The 27,805-nt window shown below is 38.3% G+C and overlaps 1 long non-coding RNA gene across 2 annotated transcripts; it reads left to right on the forward strand.

Moving 5' to 3' along the window:
• The first annotated feature begins 440 nt into the window (after positions 1 to 440).
• LOC124875353 lies at positions 441 to 12,174 on the forward strand. 2 transcript variants are annotated; one of them, XR_007040022.1, is made up of 4 exons: positions 441 to 536; positions 8,616 to 8,682; positions 8,786 to 8,847; positions 11,496 to 12,174. It is a non-coding gene; the product is annotated as an uncharacterized LOC124875353 (long non-coding RNA). The 2 variants fall into 2 exon arrangements; XR_007040021.1 differs by lacking the exon at positions 441 to 536 and adding an exon at positions 4,028 to 4,158.
• Positions 12,175 to 27,805: the final 15,631 nt, after the last annotated feature.

Here is a 27,805-nt window from a genome sequence, read left to right on the forward strand (position 1 = left end):
TTTTTATTTTTATTTTTTTCATTTTTACCTGCTCAGTAATAAATTAAGCATGCAATGTTTTAATGAAACAAAATAGAAAAGAACAATGACCAAATGTGTCCATCTGCATCAGCTCCATTTGCTGGAGGGCCAAATTTCTTCAGGTTGCACTGCAATCAGGGACCACAAAAAATTATTTCCCCACGTTCTTCAGTTGCTATTTCAGTTCCTATTTAGGGTTATCATTTTATGCTTGTGTTTAGATCACTCCCATGGATTCCTGTGTTAGATGAGTTTGTTTATATTTCCTAATAGATCTGGTTCTTCTCTGTTTAGGTTCTGTTAGATATTTTATTGTTCCTCTGGTCTCCCTGCGCACCTGTGTTGTGTTTGTTTGATTGCACTCACCTGATTTATGTTGAGTTTAAGCTTCGCATGTTTTCTGTTCCCTCATTGTCAGGTCGTATGTTTACCCTCCTGTTGCCCTGTTATCCTGTTAGGCCGTTCACCTGTTGTCCTGTTATCAGCCCTGGTTCCTGAGTTTTCCTTTGTGTCCTGTAAGTTTAGTATTTGTTTTATTTAATGCATCCATCCTTTATGCGCCTGCCGATGTCCTGTTGCCACTTTGGTTCTTCAGAACATCAAAAACACTGTCACCTTGTGGTCTTATACTTTTACACGTTTTGCTACTTCTGACTATGATTTATGCTGCTTAACAGACCAAATAGCCATTTGTAAAAGTAAGAATGTTGAGACAAAATCTGAGCAGGACTCACCAGACTTTGAGACTTCATGGCTAATTGAAATTAAAGCATTCAACCAAGCTATTTGAGAAGTGTTCTGGGAAAAATCTAGGAGAACAAAAATAAGAGCAATAAACCAAACCAACTAGAAAAAGCAAAAAAACATCATCTTTGGTTCAGATTGTAGGAGCACAAAATGGCTGCTTAGAAGTCGTGTTGAGTATTTCAGTCGCTATGAACAAGTCAAAACTTGTGGGAGGTGGATGAGAAATGGAGCTGTTGGGCTTTGAAAAGCATAAAACAATGATTTATATCACCTCTGGTTTCATGGTAGAATGTATGATTCTTTTAAACTGTCTTACAAAAAGGCACTGCTGTCTGAAGGTCAGACATTGTAGTTAGAACAGAGTTGAAGAAAACCGTTTAAATTTACTCTGCACCAATTCTCACCTAGTATCGTGTCCATGCTATACAGGTCCTTCTCAAAAAATTAGCATATTGTGATAAAGTTAATTATTTTCTATAATGTAATGATGAAAATTTAATATTCATATATTTTAGATTCATTGCACACTAACTGAAATATTTCAGGGCTTTTATTGTCTTAATACGGATTATTTTGGCATACAGCTCATGAAAACCCAAAATTCCTATCTCACAAAATTAGCATATTTCATCCGACCAATAAAAGAAAAGTGTTTTTAATACAAAAAACGTCAACCTTCAAATAATCATGTACAGTTATGCACTCAATACTTGGTCGGGAATCCTTCGGCAGAAATGACTGCTTCAATGCGGCGTGGCATGGAGGCAATCAGCCTGTGGCACTGCTGAGGTCTTATGGAGGCCCAGGATGCTTTGATAGCGGCCTTTAGCTCATCCAGAGTGTTGGGTCTTGAGTCTCTCAACGTTCTCTTCACAATATCCCACAGATTCTCTATGGGGTTCAGGTCAGGAGAGTTGGCAGGCCAATTGAGCACAGTGATACCATGGTCAGTAAACCATTTACCAGTGGTTTTGGCACTGTGAGCAGGTGCCAGGTCGTGCTGAAAAATGAAATCTTCATCTCCATAAAGCTTTTCAGCAGATGGAAGCATGAAGTGCTCCAAAATCTCCTGATAGCTAGCTGCATTGACCCTGCCCTTGATAAAACACAGTGGACCAACACCAGCAGCTGACACGGCACCCCAGACCATCACTGACTGTGGGTACTTGACACTGGACTTCTGGCATTTTGGCATTTCCTTCTCCCCAGTCTTCCACCAGACTCTGGCACCTTGATTTCCGAATGACATGCAGAATTTGCTTTCATCCGAAAAAAGTACTTTGGACCACTGAGCAACAGTCCAGTGCTGCTTCTCTGTAGCCCAGGTCTGGGGAATGCGGCACCTGTAGCCCATTTCCTGCACACGCCTGTGCACGGTGGCTCTGGATGTTTCTACTCCAGACTCAGTCCACTGCTTCCACAGGTCCCCCAAGGTCTGGAATCGGCCCTTCTCCACAATCTTCCTCAGGGTCCGGTCACCTCTTCTCGTTGTGCAGCGTTTTCTGCCACACTTTTTCCTTCCCACAGACTTCCCACTGAGGTGCCTTGATACAGCACTCTGGGAACAGCCTATTCGTTCAGAAATTTCTTTCTGTGTCTTACCCTCTTGCTTGAGGGTGTCAATAGTGGCCTTCTGGACAGCAGTCAGGTCGGCAGTCTTACCCATGATTGGGGTTTTGAGTGATGAACCAGGCTGGGAGTTTTAAAGGCCTCAGGAATCTTTTGCAGGTGTTTAGAGTTAACTCGTTGATTCAGATGATTAGGTTCATAGCTCGTTTAGAGACCCTTTTAATGATATGCTAATTTTGTGAGATAGGAATTTTGGGTTTTCATGAGCTGTATGCCAAAATCATCCGTATTAAGACAATAAAAGACCTGAAATATTTCAGTTAGTGTGCAATGTATCTAAAATATATGAATGTTAAATTTTAATCATGACATTATGGAAAATAATGAACTTTATCACAATATGCTAATATTTTGAGAAGGACCTGTATATTGACAGTCTAATGAAAGAGACTTCATCAATGGGTTATGACATGGATGAACATGGACTCTGAACTGTAAACAATGCCGGTAAGAACTTTCCAACACCTTTCAGTATCACACTAACCTACGCCTAACCCAGCCCAGCAAGAGGAGGAATCATAGCTAAATCCCTGTAACGTCACTGTCTGAACAAAAACACTGTGTTCCAACATGGTGGCTTCTTTCCATGCAGATCTCAGGCAAGAACCAGACAGGAGAACTAAAGTCCATGAATGTCTCCTTGCAGGCTTGCAGGCATATCTCTTCAACTTGGACAAAGTTAAGTTATGATCTGCTGTTCGACTACCCATATTCATTCATAAATAGGGGGTAATTAAAACAAGCTTGATATTCTCTTCTGAGGCCTACAGAAGCCTTTTCCTCAGCACGGTTCACATAACAGGTGGTGTTTTGGGCAGAGAAAATTAGTTGAGAATATAATAATCTGAACAATGTTAATTTCATAACATTTGCTTTTGTTTGTGTTGAGAAACTCAGCTATCTAGGTGCTAGCAGAATAGCTGCTCGGCTAATGATTTGTTCTGTGTTGTGTTGTAAAGTTAAGAAAACTTTATTTAAAGGGATTTCTTTTAAACACAGATTGGCCATATCACGCCGTCAACATTTATGCATTTTAATCCTTGTATTAATAGTATTTTAAGGTACACGTTCGACTTTAAGGAAGCTATAGGCTTTCCTTTGTTAGCTGTAATCAGTAACGACTAGCGCCGGTCAATTCAGGGGTAACGCTTGACCCGCTGCCATTTTATGAGTCCATAGGCTTTATCCAGAAAGGTTGTTAGCTTCCAATCTAGGAAATAATATACTGTATATAAAATATTATTTTACTAAATGTGATAGCTAATTAAACACCATTAAGAATCATTTATCCAGAAAGGTTGTTGGTTCTTATCCAAAATAATATTACCATAACAATTATTTTTGTCAGAATCTGCCTATGTTAGGTTTTGGGTTTGAGTTCTGTTTAACTTCTTTGCTCTGCCATGTTCTTCACTTGCTTTATTTCAGTTCATTTAGGCTTAAAAGATTCATTCTGTTAAGCTTCTGTTACTTCCCTCGTTAGATCTGGTTCCCCCTTGTTTATGTTCTTGGGTCAGTTTAATTGTTTACACTACATGCTCATTTGTGTTAATTAGTCATTCTCCATTAGTAGTTTTTTAGTCTACCTTCCACCAGTTGCTCCTGATTCTCCCCCTGATTAGCCTCCACTGTTGATTGGTCCATATTCCACTTCCCTTAGTATGTATCTTCTCTGGTTTTCATTGGTTGTCACTGGTTCCTCCTGTATACTATCCTGCTGCCTACTGGCTCCATGTCCATTTCACTGTCTGGCTTACCCATGTAAGTTGTTCTTCTTTCTTATTATTATTATTAAAAGAAAAACTCTTCAACTCTCCATGCTGTTTCAAAGCGTTGACGTGCATGTTTGTTTGACAAATACAAAGCGTAATATGACAATTTTAATATTTCCTTAATAATAATTCCTAAAATATTACTAAATGAATCTTATTAAATGCCATTGAGAATAAGTCATCCAGAAGGTTGATTTTATTTAGCAAATCATTCTTTGAAATATTTTATTAATATAATGTTTTATCTGATGTTACAGTGTGATTGGTGGTTTGAAGGTATGCCAATTATTGCCTACGTTGGTTCCATGACTAACTTAACCTTATTTCCAGATTCCTTGAGATAATGCTGGATTCTCAAACATAAATAATGTGTAATGGTAATGTTGGATCACTCTTTTGGTCATGGTTTTTAACCATCTTTGATACACTTTTTCATATTGTATATAGTGTGTCTTCCTTATTCTTTCATTTTGCTTGGTAGTTTTAGTTGAATTGTTCTAGGATAGTAAAGAGTTTGTTGATTGAAACATGTTTGACTTTGAGTTGAATTATTTTTGTTTATAAATTCCTGTATTTTTAAGAAATTGTGTGAATTTATTCCATGTGCGTGCAGAGTGTTGATGTTCAGCAATGCCAGTGCTTGACTCACCCTTTTCTCTATTGTCCTAATACCACCGCCTTGTTGGGTGGGTATTCACAGGACAACACTTAACAAGCTGACTTATTATTTAATTAAATAATATAATAATAATCACAACAATGTAATACATTTTAATTCAGCCTTATTACTCTGATGTCCTAAAAAAAAAAAATCCAGTGAAACCTTATTTATTTAGATATAAACTAATTAGTAAATAGAGTCCAGCTGTGTGTAATTTAATCTCAGTATAAATCTATCTGCTCTGGGAAGGCCTCAGATGTTTAGTGAATAAATTAGTGAATAAACAACATCATTAAAACCAAATAACACAACAGACGGGCCTAGGGTCAGGAAAAGAACTGCTAACATCAGACCCCACACCTCCCGGACACAAACTGTTTAGTCCTTCAGTTCAGTGCTACAGAGCGCTATTTGCAAAAACCAGCTGCCACAGAGTCAGTGTCTTTCCCCAGACTATCTCTCTGATGAACACTGTAGACACCGTACAGCCTGAGTAGTCAGCTATTCTGATATGAAACAAAGTAAGCATATTTGCAATGCCAGAGCCTGCCTTTCATTTTTCTTTTCTTTTTAAATTAAAAAACAAAAGTGGCTGTACATACACAATAAGCGCTTGGAAAAAAAGTCAAATTCCTTGTTTCGCACACAGCTTATGTCATTATGCTGAGGTTTTGCAGGACCAACGTGTGAACAGGAGCGTGGGAGCCACATGGTGAGTTAGAATATTTAATAATGACTGAACAAATGAACTTACATAACAAGGCAAGACATGGAACATGGCAGGCAAACAGCGTTATGGAGACAAACAGTCATGAACAGACTGGGTAAGATAAACAGTAGGATCCAGTGGAGAGCAATGAAAACCTGAGAGCATGAATAAAGAGGCAGGGCGGAGAGATGACCAATGAATAGGAAGATCTAATCAGGTGAAATGTGAGGCAGCTGGTGGCACGAAAAATGCAGAGCAACTGAAGGAGAGAGGCTAATTAACGCAGGAAAGTAACAAATATTTAAACATATATTTAAATACTTTTTTTAAGAATGCAGCAAATTCACTTCTCTTGCCTTACTGATAGCTTATCACATAGATACAAGGTAAATAAAAGCTGAAAAGAGCGGCGGGAGTGGCACACAGCCGGAGGTGCCTGATATTCCTCCATTGCAAAAACAACAATAAATCTTATATTGCAGTCTAACTGTCAAAGACAGCACTGCTTTTATTTCCACAGGTATATACTTTGCAGATCAATTGCTACAGGGACACAAAATTCAATTTAAACAAAACTGTGGGTTTTTGTAGGGAAAAAGTCAATATGTATGTGGTGGGTAGCTAACAAGTTTCCAACAGTTTGTTAACCTACTAGACTAAAATAGGCATGTGTACTGTAGGTGTGTTTTCCTGCAGAGCCTTTTTTCAGTCACTCACCTCATGCTGCTTTTAATAAATCATCATTTAAGATCCATATCCATTCCCTCTATACACGCCTGGAATCTATCAACATTTCTCCTTTCTATAAATGTCAACTCTCAAGCCTGGAATATAGATCAAAACTGAGAAAAATGGCAGAAGAAAAGTGATAAATTTAGCAATGAATTGTAATAAGTGTAGAGGGAAGTTGTACCGGCTAATAACGGGTATAAATTACATCTTTCTTGCCGCTTGAAGCTGCAGCTTGTCGATCTTTCTTTGTCGTTAGTCATCTGCTCTCAAAGAGCTGACAAAATACAAACACATGAAAAGAGGAGATGAAAATCTTTGGCAGCAATTCTGACCTTGTTTCTCTGAAAATCATATAAAAGAAGTGCTTTGAAATTAAAAGGAGATGGAACAAAGTCCTCCTGTCTGTAAATCATAAATTATGTCTCATCACAGGACTCAAGAGCATGTTTTCATTCAGTTTTTCCAAAACTCCATAGAAAAATTAGGTCCTGGTAATGAATACATTGCACTTAGAAAGTTTTATCACATTAACAAATCAAAAGGGAAAAACAGTAAAGATCACAACTACTGGGAGGACAGTTTGTGTTATATAAATGCTTCTTTACACACAAAAAATTGCTTTTACATTCCATATTTAGATGTGAATTAATTTAATTCTCAACTCATCAATTCATTTTTCATGTTAGATGAATCACAGGTAGCAAATTTCACAGCACACTGTTGCAAAGATTGAGTTTCCAGCAGAAGCTGGATGGAAACATAATAGCTCTGGGAGATAACTGATCTCCTCTAGTTGAACTGAGGTTAATTATTATAAGCAGTAATTAGGCGGGTTTTTTGGTGGATTTTTTTTAAAGTTTTTACTAGACTAATTAATAAGAAAGGAAACTGATTAATTCAGAGAGATTGATACTTTTCTTTGTATGAGGGGAATTTTGTTGCTACTTAAATCAAAATCCTAATAGGGGGGAAATAGCCTCAAGATTTTTCTTTTCACAGCAGACTTTAGACTGTGCTCTACACTCTTTGTCTCTCCTGGTAAAGATGTGGAAGAAGCTTAAAACAAAATAGACTTTTATTGCAGCAGACAATTCTTACACTTAAAAACTTCAACAAAGAATTATTGTGGTGATTATGCAAAACACAAGATTTGCCCTACTAATTAAGTCACACATTAACCAAATGTTTGTTTTTTCCAAAGTCACCAGTGTCTTACTTGTCTGTACCACTAACAATGTTTGTAAACTTTAGAAGCATTTCTTAAGTTTATGATTTACTTTTTAGACTGATCAGAGCTTCTAGGAACTCCTGCTTAGTAATGTGTGTCGGGAGAGGGAAGTCTATGCATCTTTGCTAACACTGCTGCTCCCGTATTCTGGTCCAATATAAGTGGAAGAACGAGTTACTGTATCATGAGACTGATGCATCATAATGGTTGATAGTACAACAACTGAATAATAGCAGCAATGTAATGTTGCAAACCAAAATATCAACAAAATCATATCAAAACAATACGTAAACAAATAAGTGCTCTGCATGGAAATATAATGAGCAGGACCAAGAAATAAGTTTAATAAATAAATATACTGAAATATTTCACACAGCTGTGTGTTTCAAGAAAGCTTTTCTATGTAAAGAGAAAAACTGATGTTAATGGTATTGTTCAGGGTACATGATGTGACATTATAAAAAGAAGAAAATAAGGATGTTCTGACATTGATGCAGTGATGTTGGATTATCGAATTAGATTAAAAACAAGCTGTCAACAGAGTGGCAGCTCTTCTCAAAGCTTCCATTTCACTTCATGAATGAATGTCAGTTTGTTTGGAGGTTATTTATAGTCAAAGGCTGATTGAAGAGTTTGTCCCTTCATCTGATAATACCCTTCTGTTTTTCTTGAGGTGCTGGTGGAGAGATGTTGATGCCTACAGCTACAGAACTCCACCTTTATGGCCAATACCCCAGCGCAGCTAGACACTGAAAGTATTAAGAGAGGGAATGCCTATAGCATGAATCTGCAAATATATGAGGAAAGCACTGTGTGCAATAATTCAGAGTGTGGGCCATGCCCCTCCTATGTTGCCAGCTCAGTGGACACACAACATGCAGGAGGCTTAGCTTGCTGCCATGGATAATTACCATAATGAATGTAAAACCCCAGACAAACCGACCCCAATTCAAAAAATAGCCTACACGCATATGCCACTTCACAAGACTGCTGACATCTTAAAATAGACGTAAGACCAGACAATATCTGTCATTGCATGATCGCTTTGCTAGAATCTTACCACATATTTGACTTCAGATTTGTTCTGGCTTAGATTTGCTAATTTGTTTTTCTCAGATGCTGAGTTATTACCCTCATGCCCCTATATGACATGCCAGCAGCTGCCCTCCAAGTGCTTTTCAAAGTATAAATAATCACCCACTCTGCTGTGTAATGCATGTTCAACATTTCAATTGCTACGATAACTAGCTGCACTGATGTTGGTAAACATTGTCTCTCCTCTGCAGATCACAATCCAGAAGTCCCTTTCTCCAAAACATTTTGGGCATCAAAATGAAGACTTGAATAGGTAAGTAAAAGTAAAAGCTGCACACTCCCATAACTGTGTAAACAATGCTTTTGGAAAAGCCAAAAAGAATCACCTGGCCTACATAAACAGTACTTTGATTAGTTAGGTGCTGTAGTTGTATTTCTGATCTCCTATGCAAATCCTGAGCCATCCATCATCCCTAAATAAATATGTCATTTATGAATGATGGCAGCTCATGTTCTATATGCAGGAACAAAAAGAAGTTGACCTTAATGAGAAAGAAGTGACCAAGAGTATGAAATAAGGAGAACAAACGAGTTTGAAAGTTCTAAAGTATTTACTGTTTCTTATTCTGCTACTGTGCTGTGCATGCAGGAGATAATATAATTGATTTAGTGTCAGATTTATTTATGGTTTGCAGTGGATGCAACACTTATTTTTGTCTAAATAAACTTTCTGCTTTCAGGATTTATTAAATAGGTGACAATATGACAAGCACATTTTTCTCAACTGCAGCTTCCGAGCCATGTGCCTTAGTAAATGTATCCCCCTACAACGTTGCTGCAAAACAAAGCTTGAACTTTTATTAACCATTAGTGCATGGAACAGCAATAATGGACATAAAGGGTTCAACCAATTATTAAAGTTTGAAACATTACGTCACTCATTTGGCTGTGTTAAAGTTTAATTTTAGTTTAACCGTTAAGGGAACTTTTGAAAATGTGTTTTAAAATACTTAGACACATGCAATTTACACAATACAACTTAGGAGGAAAGGAAAACCATTTCAAATGTACAAAAACATAAATTCTTTCAGTCAAGCTCAGGTTTTTATTCAAATTTGTTCAAAGGTTTTCCATCAAAGGAAACCCAGCAGATTGCATCCAGTCAGTGACGTGCAGCATTCCCTCCTCCCAGATAAGCATGTAGAGACAGTGGACAGTCACTGGCGTTGACTTTGCAGCAATCCCTCATACTGAGCATGCATGTAGCGACAGTGGAGAGGAAAACTCCCTTTTAACAGGAAGAAACCTCCAGCAGAACCAGGCTCAGTGTGAGCGGCAATCTGCCACGACCGACTGGGGGTTTGAGAGAACAGAGGAGAGACAGAAAGACAGAAAGAGAACACAGAAGCACTGATCCAGGAGTACTTTCTATGGGAAGGAAAAGTAAATGTTAATGGATGTAGCTCCTTTAGTGGTTTCATCTAGAAAGAAAAAACAGATCAACTCTGAGCCAGTTTTCAAGTTTAGAGTATGAGAGAGCATATACTGTTAGTCACGGTAAAAGCTCAGTCAGTAGCTATGTCTAGGAGAAAAATAGGGTTAAACACTGAAAGACAGGGCCAAGTGTATCAGTAGAAGGTGAGCATTAAGTTGTTGGCAGAAGAAGCTTGGACGATGCCCCTCTCCAGGAAAGTGTCGCAGGTAGATACAAAGTCAGGCCAGGTGTAGCTTCTAGGAAGAGAAAAGAGAGAGAACAAAAAGTTAAAAACTGAAATAACAGCATTTAATTCAAAATTGGAGAGTAGAATGAGAATGTAGCGAAGAGGGTGAAAGTGGTCATTATGTCCTCCAACAGCCTAAGCCTATAGCAGCATAACTACAGAGATAGGTCAGGATAACCTAAACCACTCTTAACTATAAGCTTTAAAAGGAAAGTTTAAAGTTAATCTTTAATAGGAACTAGCTCAGAACTAAACTCCAGCCAGTCATGTTCATATTCATAATTCACCACCTAAATATTTTGAACTACGTTCATTACTTTAACTAGTTCTTGTTCATTTATCTTAATTTATCTAATATAGAGTTTAAAAACATACATACTGTAGGTCACGACGTCATTCACCAAGCATATGGTTTATGCCATTGCCATCTCTTTTATTCTCTCCTGTTGTCTTTTTTCACATAAAATGTGTTATATAATGGCTGAAAAACAAATGCTCTCAGTCACATATTTTAATAGTTTCATTAGAGTTTGCAAGACTCAGTTCATATTCTCGTATACAAAGTGAGGTGGAAGGTTGGGCTAGTCAAGTTTAAAGCAAAGGGAGACACAGAAGCCTAAATTACCAATATAGCACCTCGCTAAAGCTGAGCTACATCTCTCCGGCCTACATATGCAAACGCACACACACTCAGCAGACACTGAGTGCACACTTTGGAGGGAAAATGCTGCAGCTCTTTCTTTGTAAAATATCCAAAGCTTGCACTGAGAAAACAGAGTGTAAATCTTTTGTTCATCCCCCACTGAGCACTGTTAAATGACATCAGGATGAGTTAAGTTATCTCCATGTTCCTCACTTAAAAAACAGTATTTTCAAAAATGTGAGCTCCTCTTATGAATGCATTCATGCACAACACTGGTCCCATTATAAAATGCAGTGTTGATTAAAAGTATATTTCAATTGCTTTTGTTAAAGTGCAAATGTGCTCTGAAAGTGCTGCACGAGTTAATAAAATATGCATTTTACCACCTCTTTATTAGAGGTTCTAACAAACACAACAGGATTCACTCCTAAGTAATGATCTAAATCCATCTTGGTTTAATTTTTAAATGTGAGACGTATAAAGGAGCTCAATCACAAATTGTAACAGTGTAAACGACTTTTTCCTCCACCTTATGAAACAGATGGAAGGACAACAACACAGAATACATGTTTATGTTATTTTCTGTGTACCATGCAGGCTTTCCAAAAGCTGCAGCTGAGCTACCTGCTGTGTTGGGGAAGAAGGAAGAGACAAGGTTGACAATAAGATTCACCATCTTCATTCATCTGCTTCATTACTATCTTCAGCTTACTGGGAAAAGGCCAATCTACAATCCTCTAGATTCCACTTAAGTAAGCAAGCTGGTAATTTATTACGATTAATAAGATGCTTCCTAGCAGTTGTGTTTTGTGGTTATTGCTTTTTGCGCTTTTTAAGAGTTATAAACTACTCCCTATAAAGAAAAATTGCTAAGAAATTTCAATGAAGAGCCCCTCTGAGAAGATGCTTTTTCATAAAAAATATTTTTTACAGCAGGCTTTATACATATACTTTTTTGCAATCTATTTTTGTTTCTCTGCATGCTTGAGTACATTATTTCATAAGAGTGCCTATTCTTCGGTCCTGTTGCATACAGTGGCAGTCAGAAACAAATTGATTGCCGAGGACAACAACAGCGTTATTCGAACTGTAAGAAAATATTTAGAGTGCAACATGTTCCTTTTCTTTACACACCACACTTATGTGTTAATGTATCCTTATAAATGTCAAATAAGTGCTGTCTCATTTTGATGCTTAAAACATGCTGCCTCTATCAAGGAATTATCAGAAATGTATGATTAAGTGAGAACAAGCAATTAAAGTTTCTCAGCTTGGCGCCACTGATTTTCTATGTATGGTTACCAAAAACACATTTATTAGGGCCTGTTTTCCCATATGCAATGACTGATTTATTGACCATCTGAATGACTAACTGGAAACAAAAAGGCTGTCTTGTCTAGCAAAAATCCCACCACACACAGGACACAGGGAAAAAGACATATAGATAATAAAGAATTTCATACTCCATATTCTATTGAGCTAAATTAGGCTCCATCACAGCTGAGTAAGTATGATGGGAAAGGACAGTGAAAGGCTTTCTTGTAATCATGCGTGTCAGAATAGATTTCTCTCGGGCTGAAAATATGGAATTAAGACAAGGAACGAAGAGCAGACAAACGAGGTAGGCAGGGTTTGATGAATTCCAGTAGGGGGATGACTGACGGCTAATTGAGGAGAGGTAACTGCATTGTTTGACTGCACGTCCCAGAGAAAATAGAGGGCAATTCAGGTTACATAAAGTCATACAGAAGATCTTGGATGTGATAGACTATTATGTAGGCAAACAGGATGAGGTGATTTATGCTGAAAGATGCAGAGGACACAGTTCCTTGGCGAAGCATGCAGTCACTGGAGTGTAAAAATTATAAGAACTTGGGTATTATGAGCTCAGACAAGTCAAGCTAAATGCACCCAACTTCTTCTCATGGGAAGTAGAGACATCAAAGCCAACACTGGAGGTAAAGTTTGACAATGAGTCCAGTTTCATCCTGTCAGCATAAGGGGTGGTTAGCAATGGATACATCACTGAATGCTTTTCGACTGGTTTTGTTTTGATGTATAAAGGGATGTCCCCTGAATTAATTAGAATTCTTGCATGAATGCTTTAAAGCATTCACACAAGAATGCACATTCATGTTGAATACTAACTCCTTCCTGATAGTTTATATTTTAGTTATTACATTTTTCCAATATACGGCTCATTCATGGTAGTGGGCTATGACTTCTTTTTACAACTTCTACTTATCTACTTATACTTTTTGAAATATTTAGTTTTACTAAAATTAAATAAGTAAATGGATTAAACTTTTATATCATTGAAACAATTTCTGTTTTTTAAAGGCAAACTACTTTCCCAAACGTTCAGATAGAAAAACTATTCAAGTTTAAAATAAGTCATAAAACATTAACCTGTTACTAAATCATGTGGCTTTTTCAATAAATTATACTGTTTTTTTGAAGTCACAGTGTTCATTTTTCATAGATTTTAATACTGCTTTTTTTTCCCTCCACTGTTAAGCTGAACACTTACATTACACATTTTTTGCAAGCAACATATTTCTGTTGTCACACCTTCAACAATAAATCAACAATTTCTATAGTAATGTAGGAAAATATTTGATTGTTTATACCCCCAGTCCACACAGCTCACAAAAAATATGAAGCGCCAAGAATTGCCAAATTTCAGGATTCTTGAATTGTAATAAATTTCTGAATTGGTAACTAATTGGTATTTTGTTTTGTATGGAAGCAAATCGTTACCATATTTCAAATGAAAAAGCATTTCAGAAAATGCTTTTTCATTTTAAGAATGTGGCTGCATTGTTTGACTCATAAATGAAATTAGTTATCAATAATCCTATTTGCATTTTAATTTTCTTCTTCAAGACTGCTCATTCTTTCACTTAATTAAAATGAAAAAGAAAAAGACATTTGAGATTTATTTTTCAAAATATGCCCCAGCAAATAGATACCAAAATTCAATTTGAAATGTAAAATTTGAAAATGAAAAAGCATTTCCAGAAATGCTTTTTCATTTTAAGAATGCGGCTGCATTATTTGACCCATAAATAAAATTAGTAATCAATCATCCTATTTGCATTTGCATTTTCTTCTTCATGACTGCACATTTTATGCCATAATCAAAAAGAAAACAAAGCAGACATTGCTTTTTCGTTTTCGTGGTCTGTCCGCAAAGTACTGCCCAGAACTCGAAAACGAAAAAGCATTCCGAGCTGCGGGCGCAGCAGAGTGACGTCAGCAGCCGCTCTTCCTCAGCCTCCTGCTGACCGAGCTACCCATCTTGTTCGGTAGGGGGCGCTGTGCACGTCCACATTGCATTACATTGCAAACGTGCCGAGAAGTTGATTGAATTGCAGCAGGGCCGAGCTCAATTTGTGGCAGTGACAGGCAGAACTGGTAGTTCCGGTGGCAGCCTTATGGCCTGGGACATCCAGCGTGTTTTTAAGCATTTATTTATAATTTTCTGTGAGTGACAATTCAGAATAGCTGCTCTATAATAAACCGGCTGTTTGTGCAATAAATCTTCGTCATCCTTTCAACACGTCACACATACACATAGTGCTATTTATTTTCCATGTCAAGTAAATACAATCACCTTATGTTATGGGTCTAAAGCTGTTTATTAAATAATAATCAATAATGAAATCATTATGTAAAGGTAACAGGCTATAACAACAATGACATCCCATTTGCCAATAGTCAGCATCAGCTTCCACAAAAACAGCGGCAACCGCATTGGCAAGCTTTTACGGCCGGTCTGGCACCTTCTGGCATCCTCGCGGAATCCCCTGCCACCCTGCGGCAGGCTGTGGCAGTTCCGGTGGCAGCTTCCGCCACAGCCTGCCACTGGAACTACCAGTTCTGCCTGCCACTGCCACAAATTGAGCTCGGCCCTGCTGCAATTCAATCAATTTCTCGGCACGTTTGCAGACGTGCACAGCGCCCCCTACCGAACAAGATGGGTAGCTCGGTCAGCAGGGAGCTGAGGAAGAGCGGCTGCTGACGTCACTCTGCTGCGCCCGCAGCTTGGAATGCTTTTTCGTTTTCGAGTTCTGGGCAGTACTTTGCGGGCAGACCACGAAAACAAAAAAGCAATGTCTGCTTTGTTTTCTTTTTGATTATGACATAAAATGTGCAGTCATGAAGAAGAAAATGCAAATGCAAATAGGATGACTGATTACTAATTTTATTTATGGGTCAAATAATGCAGCCACATTCTTAAAATGAAAAAGCATTTCCAGAAATGCTTTTTCATTTTCAAATTTTACATTTCAAATTGAATTTTGGTATCTATTTGCTGGGGTACATTTTGAAAAATAAATCTCAAATGTCTTTTTCTTTTTCATTTTAATTAAGTGAAAGAATGAGCAGTCTTGAAGAAGAAAATTAAAATGCAAATAGGATTATTGATTACTAATTTCATTTATGAGTCAAACAATGCAGCCACAATCTTAAAATGAAAAAGCATTTCTGAAAATGCTTTTTCATTTGAAATATGGTAACGATTTGCTTCCATAGTTTTGAGTCAGTTCTTGCAATTCTTAAGCCATCTGAAATTCATGGCACAAGTTTTGAGCTATTCAAAAATTTTATTTGAACAGCTTAAACTCCAGAATACTGACATACAAAATAGAACTCCAGAATCTAAAAAATCTCAGTTAATTCTTAACCTCCCTCACCTCCTTGTAGGTCAAGGAGGTGAGGGAGGCATTATGGAGCCCAGCGGGCCTGAGTGTTATCAGTTCGAGCTGCCAGCTCAAGGCGCCAACTCAGCAATGCCCGAAACCGCCACTGTAGAGACAGTGGAGGACAGAATGGGTCCAGAATGGGAAATTCTACTGCAGTAGCCACTAAGACTTGTATAAAAGTTCAGCAAATTCAATTAAGAAATCAGTTTTAAGTCTGGGAGGATGATAAACATTATACATGGACTTGATATTTTCAGTAGATGAGCTAAACATTCAAAAGTGAAGCAGCAACCAAATAAGACAGGATTTTGTGATAGACCATGCAAAAAGATGGTAGTAACACCATCACCTTTCCCATCAAGCCTTGGGCAATGTGCAAATTAAAAGTTTGGCAGAGAAGCTTCAGTTAATTCAATATTGCCTGTATTGTCAAGCCAGTCTCAGTAAGGAGAATGTAGTCAAAAGATTATGAGATATTATGATATATTTAAGATGAAGGTTTTATTACAAAGAGATCTAACATTAAGAAGAGTAAAACTGAGAGGGCTTGATATGTACTTCAGCATATCAGCAGAGGATGACCATGACCTACAGTATTTGGAATGGAAATGGAGTTTTGGGACCAGAAAACAAAGTTTACAAAGCGATCCAAGTCAATAAGAGCTGGAATCAGTTCAATTAGCTCAACTGTATTCTCACCAGAAAAACAATATGTGATGACACTGGGAAAGGATGAATGCCTGATGATGGAGTTTTCATTATCAGAATGACTGGGTTGTCGTCTGCCGCTAAAATGCTGCAGGTTGTAAGTTTGACTTAAGGAGGACTCAACAGGTTAGATTGATTGGCAGGGGGTTTAGGTAATGCTTTGTGTGCCCAGTGATGTGGCCTTGTGACCTGAAAGCCAAGTGCTGGGCTGCTGGTGGCCAATGCACACAGCTGGAGCTCCAAGCGTTGGAGGAGAGGCTGTGCTGCTGACATAAGGAGATGAAGATTGAGGTCTATACTAACAGTGGGGGAAACATTACACTGCAAAAGACTTTGAGGTCGTTGGCATTTTAGGAATGTAAAATACTGTGTCAGCTGGTCAGGGGATTGTGAGGTGGGGTGAGAGGATGCACGCTTTCTAGTGGGATCCGCTCTGCAAATTTGTAATGGTGGCTCATCTATGTCCCAAGGAAGCTCTGCCAGAGGTGACAGAAAGGTGAAAATCTCCTCTGCAAACATCAGAAGGGTCTAAAAGCTTATGAAAACGTCTTTTGAGACCCTTTACAGTCCTCCATTGTAAAGGGTCTCAAAAGACCCTTTACAATGGAGGACTGTAGAAGGTGCATCTAGAAAAGCGGCAGTGCTAGTCACATCTTCTGGTACAGGGGACATCCAAGTAACCTCGAGTTTAAAGCAAGAAAGCTGTTCGATGGAATGGAGTTCAGATTTTAGTTCAACTACCTCAGATAATGGAGCATGTTTGCCAGTTCCAAAGCACCTGCAGGAACCTGTTGTCTGTTCTGATGTGTCCTTTACAGTCCAGCTCTTGCTTTATATAGTTTTTTTGTGCTACCACGGCTCCACGTTCCTGACTTTGATACGGGTCAGATGAAAGAACCACTTTCCTCAGGAGCTGTGTCCACTTCACTAATCACCCTACTCTGCCTCATTCTTTGTTGCAATATTCTGTTCCACTCCACATGTAATGCTTAGTGTCCTTTGCTCTCTAGCCTGACCTTCTATTAAATCAGCACTCCTTAAAGCAGTTTGTCATCTGGTTGCCCAGTTGAGAAGCTGGGCAAACAGATAGGGCTTATACAGGTCCTTCTCAAAATATTAGCATATTGTGATAAAGTTTATTATTTTCCATAATGTCATGATGAAAATTTAACATTCATATATTTTAGATTCATTGCACACTAACTGAAATATTTCAGGTCTTTTATTGTCTTAATACAGATGATTTTGGCATACAGCTCATGAAAACCCAAAATTCCTATCTCACAAAATTAGCATATCATTAAAAGGGTCTCTAAACGAGCTATGAACCTAATCATCTGAATCAACAAGTTAACTCTAAACACCTGCAAAAGATTCCTGAGGCCTTTAAAACTCCCAGCCTGGTTCATCACTCAAAACCCCAATCATGGGTAAGACTGCCGACCTGACTGCTGTCCAGAAGGCCACTATTGACACCCTCAAGCAAGAGGGTAAGACACAGAAAGAAATTTCTGAACGAATAGGCTGTTCCCAGAGTGCTGTATCAAGGCACCTCAGTGGGAAGTCTGTGGGGAAGGAAAAAGTGTGGCAGAAAACGCTGCACAACAAGAAGAGGTGACCGGACCCTGAGGAAGATTGTGGAGAAGGGCCGATTCCAGACCTTGGGGGACCTGTGGAAGCAGTGGACTGAGTCTGGAGTAGAAACATCCAGAGCCACCGTGCACAGGCGTGTGCAGGAAATGGGCTACAGGTGCCGCATTCCCCAGGTCAAGCCACTTTTGAACCAGAAACAGCGGCAGAAGCGCCTGACCTGGGCTACAGAGAAGCAGCACTGGACTGTTGCTCAGTGGTCCAAAGTACTTTTTTCGGATGAAAGCAAATTCTTCATGTCATTCGGAAATCAAGGTGCCAGAGTCTGGAGGAAGACCGGGGAGAAGGAAATGCCAAAATGCCAGAAGTCCAGTGTCAAGTACCCACAGTCAGCGATGGTCTGGGGTGCCGTGTCAGCTGCTGGTGTTGGTCCACTGTGTTTTATCAAGGGCAGGGTCAATGCAGCTAGCTATCAGGAGATTTTGGAGCACTTCATGCTTCCATCTGCTGAAAAGCTTTATGGAGATGAAGATTTCAGTTTTCAGAAGAGAACATTGAGAGACTCAAGACCCAACACTCTGGATGAGCTAAAGGCCGCTATCGAAGCATCCTGGGCCTCCATAAGACCTCAGCAGTGCCACAGGCATTGCCTCCATGCCACGCCGCATTGAAGCAGTCATTTCTGCAAAAGGATTCCCGACCAAGTATTGAGTGCATAACTGTACATGATTATTTGAAGGTTGACGTTTTTTGTATTAACAACACTTTTCTTTTATTGGTCGGATGAAATATGCTAATTTTGTGAGACAGTAATTTTGGGTTTTCATGAGCTGTATGCCACAATCATCCGTATTAAGACAATAAAAGACCTGAAATATTTCAGTTAGTGTGCAATGAATCTAAAATATATGACTGTTAAATTTTCATCATGACATTATGGAAAATAATGAACTTTATCACAATATGCTAATATTTTGAGAAGGATCTGTATTAGAGGTTTTTCGTTCAGTTTTATTGAAAGGTCTTCATTCCTCAATAGCTCAATTTCCATTGCAGGGACCTTCAGCCAATGTTGGGATTTTGAAAGCCCTCTGCACATTTCAACACAATTTTATCCGAGTAATGTTGCTTTCCTGGGTCCATACTTTCACAGATAAAATGTCCTTGACTGGGAGTAGTATTTTTCAGATTCTTAAAGGGGCAGTGATCTGTGTAGCAAGATATCCCACAATGCATTTTGCCACCGGTAGTTTTAAATGGAGACTGGAGGTGTAGTACAGATATCCTTACAACTTCCTCATACGTCATTAGGCTGATATAAATACATGCCTTTTAGAGCATTGAAAAGAGAAAGCACACAAATTAGGGATTCCTTTTTACCTGAGTAAGAGTAACCCCAGGTATTTAAATTCCAGGATTTTCGGAGGAAAATTGGCTAATGTATTCTTTTGCAGTTTAGCTGAAGTATTTTTCCTTCCAAAAACAAAGCTCTTTATGTTCACTCCATGATCTCCTCTCAAATCACTGTCCTGTTGCCACACCTTCAACAATAAAAGAACAGTTTCAGTATAAATATAGGAAAATATTTTACTCTTTGCAAAGCTTATTGGGTACTCCAATACACTAGGCTAGTATTTCTGCTTGACCATCATCTGTGCAATCCACATAACCTATTTGAGCACCAATATTAAACATTTCCTCGTTAAATATGATACAACAACACAGTGATTACATTATGTAACCATCTTTCTGTGTTTCTGTATCACAGCAGAAGAAAATTGTTTCTGTGAACATAAATCAATAATTTTATCTAGAGGCAGTGAAAAGATTTTTGCTGTTAGGGGTGGAAAATTCAAGCTTCGATCGTAATGTTCACCAAGGATGTCATTGTTGAATGTATCATTATGTGCACCCCAATGTTGGCTTTAGACCCAGTTCTATTCGTCATTTCTCTTCATTATTTCCTCGCCTTTTCCCCCTTTCCTGCATAGCATTGCAGAGAGGGTCAGACTAAATTCTGAGAGGAAACCAGGGAACCTCAAAGATTAACTGGGTGAAAGCCTTGACATGGTTTATGGAAACCTGAAACTAAAAAACAGTAAAGGTTTTATATCCATTCAACTGTTTACAAATGAATGCATATTCTAAACTCTTTGAATGGCATGATGTGCCTTACTTGATTAAAACATCACAAAGTTTATGTATAAAAGCAGTCCTAATTTATTTATCAGGTTCCCTTGAAACATTTGTAAGTTTTATTTTAAATGTTTATGAAGAAAGTTTCTTAGCTAATAATTATGTTTTAGTCAGTCTCATGTAATCGGTTCAATCTCAGTTATTATGAGCACCGACAGAGTAGATGGTAACTTAGAATTTCACAACCATCAATCCATTTATTTTCTGTTGCTTTAAAGACAATGGGTTGAATTGGCAGAGGAAGAGGAAGCCCCATTTTCTAGTGATATCAAGGCATTCTGTCCATATAGATAAAAGTACCATGTCACCAACTTAACATTTTAAATGTTTCATATTTACTTGTGAATGTCGGCATCATTTGCTCATGCAGTGTGTCCGTTAGAGGTTTATACTGGTTCCTTTCCTATGTGCACAAACACAATTTACTTTCACCATTTTTCATGAAAGACAACATTAGGTCTGCCTCTTCTGCTCCTTTAAACTTTTATTGTGGCCTCATTAACCTTATTGGTACCACCAAGGAGAAACCGCTAGCAAACTGAATTAAATATAAAAGATTCAGAGACATGTGGGTGCGATTAAATTGGTTTGCAAAAGCTGCAATTATACATGCCTCTGGGCAACAGAACATGCTGTAGTTACTTCCACCAAAAATAACTTGAACATTGTCTTCACAAATCACAAATCCTTCATCAGACTGTATCAGTTTATTGCACCAAATGGGATGAAACTGACCCATATACCACACTACATGTAAAGTTCTCATTTTTAAACATAAGCTGACTAAAGTCCCTAATCGTTTTAAAGAAATGTCAAGCTTTTGATGTTCCATGGCTTCTTGGTGGTCCATATCTGTGTTAAATTATTTGACATGTACACCACGATCAAAAGCCTTAATGTTTCCTGTACGGCCCTGTGTGTTATGCAAATTGAGGTGTTTTAATGAAGGTTGCATGAATAATTCAGGAAAGATGTTTCATGGCAGACAAACGGCAGGAACACCCTTAAAAGAAAAAAAAAGAATTTCTTTAGAAAAATCGAACTGATAGACTGTCTCTTTTTTCTCATTGATATACAGAACTGCTCATCACTTGCTAATTAACAAAAACCAGCGAATAGAAAAAAAAAATGTTTTTAATTAGCTTGTGAAGTACAGGAGGTGCACATGTTCTGTATGCTCGGCTTGTCCTATGCTTCTGCTTATTATTCTAACTTCAAAAACCAAATATCAGAATATGTTTCTCGCTAGGCTGCATGGGGGCGTAGTTGTAAGCACTGCTGCCTTCCAGCAAGCGGTTCCTGGGTTTAAATACCTTCCAGGAACTCTCTGTATGGGTTTCAAACATTTGTTTTCATTCCCTGCTTGGTTTTTTTCTCGGTACTCCAGTTGACTTTCACTGTCCAAAAACATGAATGTTTTGTTAATTAGCCACTCTCAATAAAACTTCCAACATTTGGAAGAGACTTCTCACCTTTGCTATAAGTTGACTATAAAAACAATTCAAGTACATCAAAGAAGTGGTTTTTGATGTTGGTGATATGGTTAGTACCCAGGGTTTTGTCTTTTCAAGGTGTGTAACAAGTAAATAAGCAGAAAAAAACATAGGTTATCTGTCATTTATAACCTGAGTGAGGTTCCTATTTGCACTACCAGTAGTAGATGATTTAAGCACTACAAGATAATATGGTTGTATGTTGCAGTTCCAATATGGCACTAAACTGAAGGATATTTTCAGGGTTTTTTTATTAAGAATGGTGGCTGCATTTGATCAAAATTCAAAAATATTCTGTTTATGAAAAATAGAGCATTTTATGGCTTTGTTTGGCTTTAGGATTATTTTGGATTTATAGCGCAATATATAGACCTGTAAGTTGTACCTATTAATATGGGCCCAGATATAAAGAGAACTTCTTTAAGCTTGACAACCTGTTGTATTTGGTCTAGTCTCTTAAAAAAGAAATACTTCTTGGGTTCACAGTTTTATCAGGTGGGCCAAAAAACCTGTTTATAAAAACACTTGCCTCCACCGTTTTAAAATATCTTGCATGTCATTATTTTGGATACTTAGTAGGAAACACATAATTGTGACTTGGTGACAGACAAGATGCAATTTGTAAACCCTGCTAAAATACCCTCACTTTTAGCTGCTAATGGCCCTAAAATTGGCATCTTCTTTAGAGCGTACAGTTTTAAAATACAGGCCTGTTTTTACAGTTTTTAATGATTCTTGACTGCAGCTGATCATCTCCAAGTCAGAAACTAAAGTCATAAGGTAGCATAATTTTACACTGAACACAAATTCTTTAAAACACAGTCTGACATTTCTTAAACCTTTATTCTGCTTGTGAAAAAACAAAAAGATGATTTTAACATGTGGTTTTGACATTCGGATCACCTTGGGCCCAGACAAGCCTATGGACCGGTCAAACTTGGACTAGATCATTCTGGCCAGAATACAAAAAATCTAACATTCAGCAAGTGAGCAGGTGGAGTATGTAAACAGCTTTTGCTTTAACTGTGCAAGTTAAGAGTGCCATTTGCCACATGACGAGGAGTTTGATCAAACACTTGTGTGCAGATTGTGGTTTGTGCCAAGATGTTGCTTTGACAGCTCTGAGCTAAGTAACAAAGGTGAGAATAATTTTCCACCCACACAGCACTTACAAGTCTCTTATCTAATTCTGCAGCAGTAGTCAAGATGAAATCTTTTGTTGGATCAAACCCAGAATGTGTTGACCTAAAAAAAAAAACACACCAAAATGGCACTCTTTAATGAAACGTACACCTGAATAGTCTTATATCATCATCAAGCTCTTTTGGGTGGCTCTAAGTATTGTCATTAGGCTAACCAAAGCCAACCATGATTTTTCTTCCTCTGCACCTGCTGCCCGTTCACCTACAAGTAGAGCATGCAGTGTTGTGCAGATATCTCTGTCGAAGCAGACCTCTGTTCAGTGGCATAGGCATGCTGACATGGTAATCATATTACACATGCATGTTTCATTAGTTTCTGCCACGGTTGAATGTCCCTGCTTCCTACTGTTCAAGCACACAAAAGAAGCGCACACATGCACACAAACATCCACTCAGTCGCTGGCTAGCATTTGAGAGTGTCTGGGCTTGCATCTAAAACAGTTTACTGGGGAAATAATAGCCCTCTAAAAGGATTCTCTGTATGCAGAATCATTCCATTCCATTTGAACTTCAGTGAGACAAATTCAATTTTAGCAAAGGGAATGAACAGAAACAGAAAAGGAACACAAACTAAATGGGTTTTTTTTTAGTTGTGGAGACAGCTCTTACTGACGACATTTTTCATTTTGATTTTCTTTTTGTCTTAAAGATGGAATCAATATGTGTTGGGAAATTTTAATCGGAAAATGCATTTTTGACTGTTCCAGGAACAATGTGTGTTGGGGGGGCGGTTATGAAACAATGCATTCTTCTTCATATCCCCATCCTGCCAATTAAAAGCAACTTCTGTGTTCTCTTCAGCCAGAAACATATAGAAACAGTGAAAATGTTCTACTATTATTTCAGTCAGTCAGTCATTTTCTACCGCCTATTCCATAGTGGGTCGTGGGGGAGCTGGTGCCTATCTCCAGCAGTCTATGGGCGAGAGGCAGGGTACACCTTGGACAGGTCGCCAGTCCGTCGCAGGGCAACACACAAACAACCACGCACACACTCATTCATTATTATTATTATTATTTCAATTAACAGATAACTCCAGGATTTGACTTGATGAGGCACTCCTTAAAACCTTGAAAAAAAAATCTCGCAGGAGGAATCCCGTCATGATAGCATTTCTATATCGAGGTGATTTATTACATGTTATGATTTGGGGTTGTTTGGTTTTTGCTTTCGGGTTTTTTCCTTATATGTTTTCACTGCTCGAGTTTTGAATCATGCTTCTCTTTATTCTTTTCCTGTTTATGTTTTTGTTTCATGTTTTTCTAGTAATAGTTCTATTAGTTTGTTTCCTTGGATTTGCGTTCTGTTCAAGCCATGTTTTGCTCCTGTCACATTGTGTTCTCTGTTAATTATCTTTATCCGGTTCACCTGCTCCAAACTAATCTGTCTCCTAGCTCCACCTGGTTTACACTCCATAAATACACACCTGTTCTGTCTTTTGGGGTGGAAACATTTCTCAGATCATGTCTTGTTTTTTGATCATGCCATGCCTGTCGCGCATGTAGTAGTTACATGTAGACTTTTGTAACTTATAATGATAAATGGTAAATGGTCTGTACTTGTATAGCGCTTCATCAAGTCACGAAGCACTTTACACTACAATCAGTCATCCACCCATTCATACACACATTCACACAGTGTTACACTACATTGTAGCCACAGCTGGCCTGGGGCGGACTCACAGAGGGGAGGCTGCCATACAATCGCCGCCACTGAGTCCTCTGGCCACCATTAGCAGCAAGGCGGGTGAAGGACAGGGCGGGGGGTTCTAACCGGCAAATCACCAGTTACAGGACAAACCCCTACCATAATGGCCACGGTTGCACCCTCTCCCCCCAAAAAAGATCTGGGTTTGTCTGGATTCCGTATTTATAAAAAAGACAAACAGACTTGAAATAGAAGTTAGACAATTTATGTGATTTAAAAATGTATTTGCAAAATTATTAGATCCACTTCAGCAAATTAGTGTCATGATATGTTAGAATTTGTGTTTTTTTCTGTTATGTAGTTAGGTTTCTTGCAGTTAGGGTTTCTAAGTTGTTCCTGTTTTATTTCTGTCAGCCTGGTCCTTTCTGGACTGGTTTCTCCGTAGTTCCTGTTTCATTTTACTTCTGTTTCTAAGTTCTAAGTTCTGAGAAGCACAAGCTTTTTGGCAGGTTTGGCCACGTTTAGCACCTACAAAAACATGCTGTATATATCCTAGTGTTTCCCAACAAAAGCTAGGCAGATATCATTATTTCACAATTTTTTGCATCAGATTGCTCCAGAGAATAAGATAAATACACATTCATTTCTACAGAGAGAAATCTATTAGAAGATCATAAATAAGTCATTTTTGATTGGATGTCAAGGTCATAAGCTACCTTTCAAGAATGCAGAAACATGCTTTAATTCAAAACATACTTCCTCAGCCCTCCTTCTCTCACCTCATCCTAACCCCCTTTTTCTAGCAATATGTTTGTAGACTGGTCAAGAGACAATTTGTGTTTAACTGTAAAATATTTAAAAGCTAAAATCACAATGTTGGTTCACCTCAAGTTCCTCACTAGAAGCATTTTAAGAGCAAGACTCAGAAAACTAAAAGAGGAGATGGATTTCCTGAAGAGTATACCTCCAGACACACCTGTCACAATTCCCCACTCTGTGAACCCAAGAATGTTTAATATTGATGAGATCTTCATGGTCAAAGTTGTTACCATCCACCTCTCTGGGGTGTAAGCTGCAGTGTAAACGCAGTATGTGGCACCCTGAGAAAACTCCACACCTCCCTCTGTGGTGCTGTGTCTGCACAGCATCCTGCCCTTGTAGCCTCGATGCTTTTAAACATTTATCCAGAGTTGACTCAAGCTCCCAGCATGTGCAAACATGTTATCGATTTCTTCCCACAAGGCAATTTCCAGAGTACTTGGCCTAAATATCAGCTCCGATCACATCGAACGGAAGGAATTGATTGACTCTGAACTCAGATTTAAGCTGTACTTATGTTGCACCGTCTACCATGATGACATGAGCACAAGAGACGCAACAAGCAGGGCTATTCTATTTGACATGGTTATGGTCCTGATGATCGTTTCAGAGCCTGACTTCTAAACTGTTCACCTGTACATATCCTCAAAATAGATTTTATGGAGAAAAATGCTGCTTGTGTGTGTGTGGTTGTGGTGGTGTTTGTGTGTGTGTGGGGGGGGGGGGCTTAAAGGATTTATGATGTCCGGAGAAAGATGAGGGCTTAATCCCTGGCAATACAGGGATTATCCCTTTAAATGACCTTTATATTTAACTTCCCTATCCAATCTTGACTTTGATTATAGGAATATCTATTTCAAATAATCAGGCAAGCTAAACAGTTTTGAAGGTAACTTAAGGAGGCTATGAGGTGTGTTAAGATGTAAAATAGATTCAGGGGAAAGCAATGTTTTAAGGCTTGTTCTTAAATAAACGTTCACATGACCAATGGTCGGAAACTAAAGGAGCGCCATCCATCATTCTAGTTGGAGTTCTGTTTCCAATGTCAGCAACAGTCTAACAGCACAGATGGCCTGAAATATTAAGCAGCTAATATGAGTTGTGTTGGGCTACAAAGAGAAAAGCAAAAAAATAGGTTTATATTCTCCACAACAAGCAATCAAAAACTACTAAAGTATAGCAAGGAGTTTTATATTTTTGATGAGTATTAAAATCTAAATACAATAAAGTACATTTATATAAATGGATACAAAAACAATTTTGCTATATTAAATATGACGTTGTAATCAATATTTACTGTAACATTTTTGCATGACTAGACATAGTTATTGGTTTTCAATTTTAAATAAAAGCAATTATATCTCGGTAAACGTTCTTCTTTTAACTTTTGTTTGTAAGAACTGGAAAACAGATGTTTTTACTAAAGGTAATCGGTAAAAATATTCTAAATTGAAATAATGGTGGGAATAAAAGAGGACACTATAAAGATGTGAAGCAACAAAGTATGTATATAGCTATTGCTAAAAGTATTCACTCATCTGCCTTCACACACATCCCATTATTAATCCAATGGAATAAATATGATGTAGGCCCACCCTTTGTTGCTATAACAGCTTCAACTCTTCTGGGAAGGCTTTGTAGAAGGTCTAGGAGTGTGTTTATGGCCTTTGTTCCAGAAGTGCCTTTGTGAGGTCAGACACTGATGTTGGACAAGAAGACTTGGCTAACAGTCTCTATTGTAATTCTTACCACAAGTCTTCTATAGGGTTGAGGCTCTTCCACACCAAACAATAATGTTAGAACAGGAAGGGACTATCGCCAAAGTGTTCCAACACAGTTTGCAGCATTATTGTCCAAAAATTTTATGTTGAAGTATTAAGAGTTTCTTTCATTACTAGGAGCCTGAGCCCAACTTCTAAAAAATAGATCCATACAAAAATGTTTTCATTTAAATTGGTAGACAGGGGGTCATGATTCTTTAGTTCAAAGAGGGCATTGCCACTGCTCTAGTAGAGTTATGGAGTTTAAACGAAAATTCAACATGGAAAACTCACCATTACCTCCAGCTTCGTCTAATTACTCCTCCATGCGGCTCTGCTCCACCAATCAGCGTCAAGTCTGCATTTCTCCCTGGCCAATCATCCTTCAAGGCTCAGCTTTAAAAGATCTTCATCCATGGAACCCTCCGTTCTGCAGCTGAACTTTGACCCTCCTCCACCCCATCTCCACCACTTGGCTTCCAAACTCTTTCCAAATCTCCTCAGGCCTCCACTCCACCACCAGGATCGGATCCCAGGGGGGAAGACATCTTTAAATCTAACCCTAAGATGTTCATTCAAGCGCATGCCATTCTCAGCATTCATGTTTTCCACTGGGGTCCGAGCGCCAAAGATATAAACATTCACTAATAAACTTTTCTAATTGCATCCCTGTCTTCTCTTTGTGAGTCTTTCCAGGTTGAAATGCTTTAGAGCACTGCATCCAAAATTTTACATTGCCCTTAGTAATGCAAAGCTTTTATACAGCTGCTTGGCCATATAAAC

The sequence above is a fragment of the Girardinichthys multiradiatus genome, chromosome 1 (assembly GCF_021462225.1).
Source record: "Girardinichthys multiradiatus isolate DD_20200921_A chromosome 1, DD_fGirMul_XY1, whole genome shotgun sequence".
Classification (NCBI taxonomy): domain Eukaryota; kingdom Metazoa; phylum Chordata; class Actinopteri; order Cyprinodontiformes; family Goodeidae; genus Girardinichthys; species Girardinichthys multiradiatus.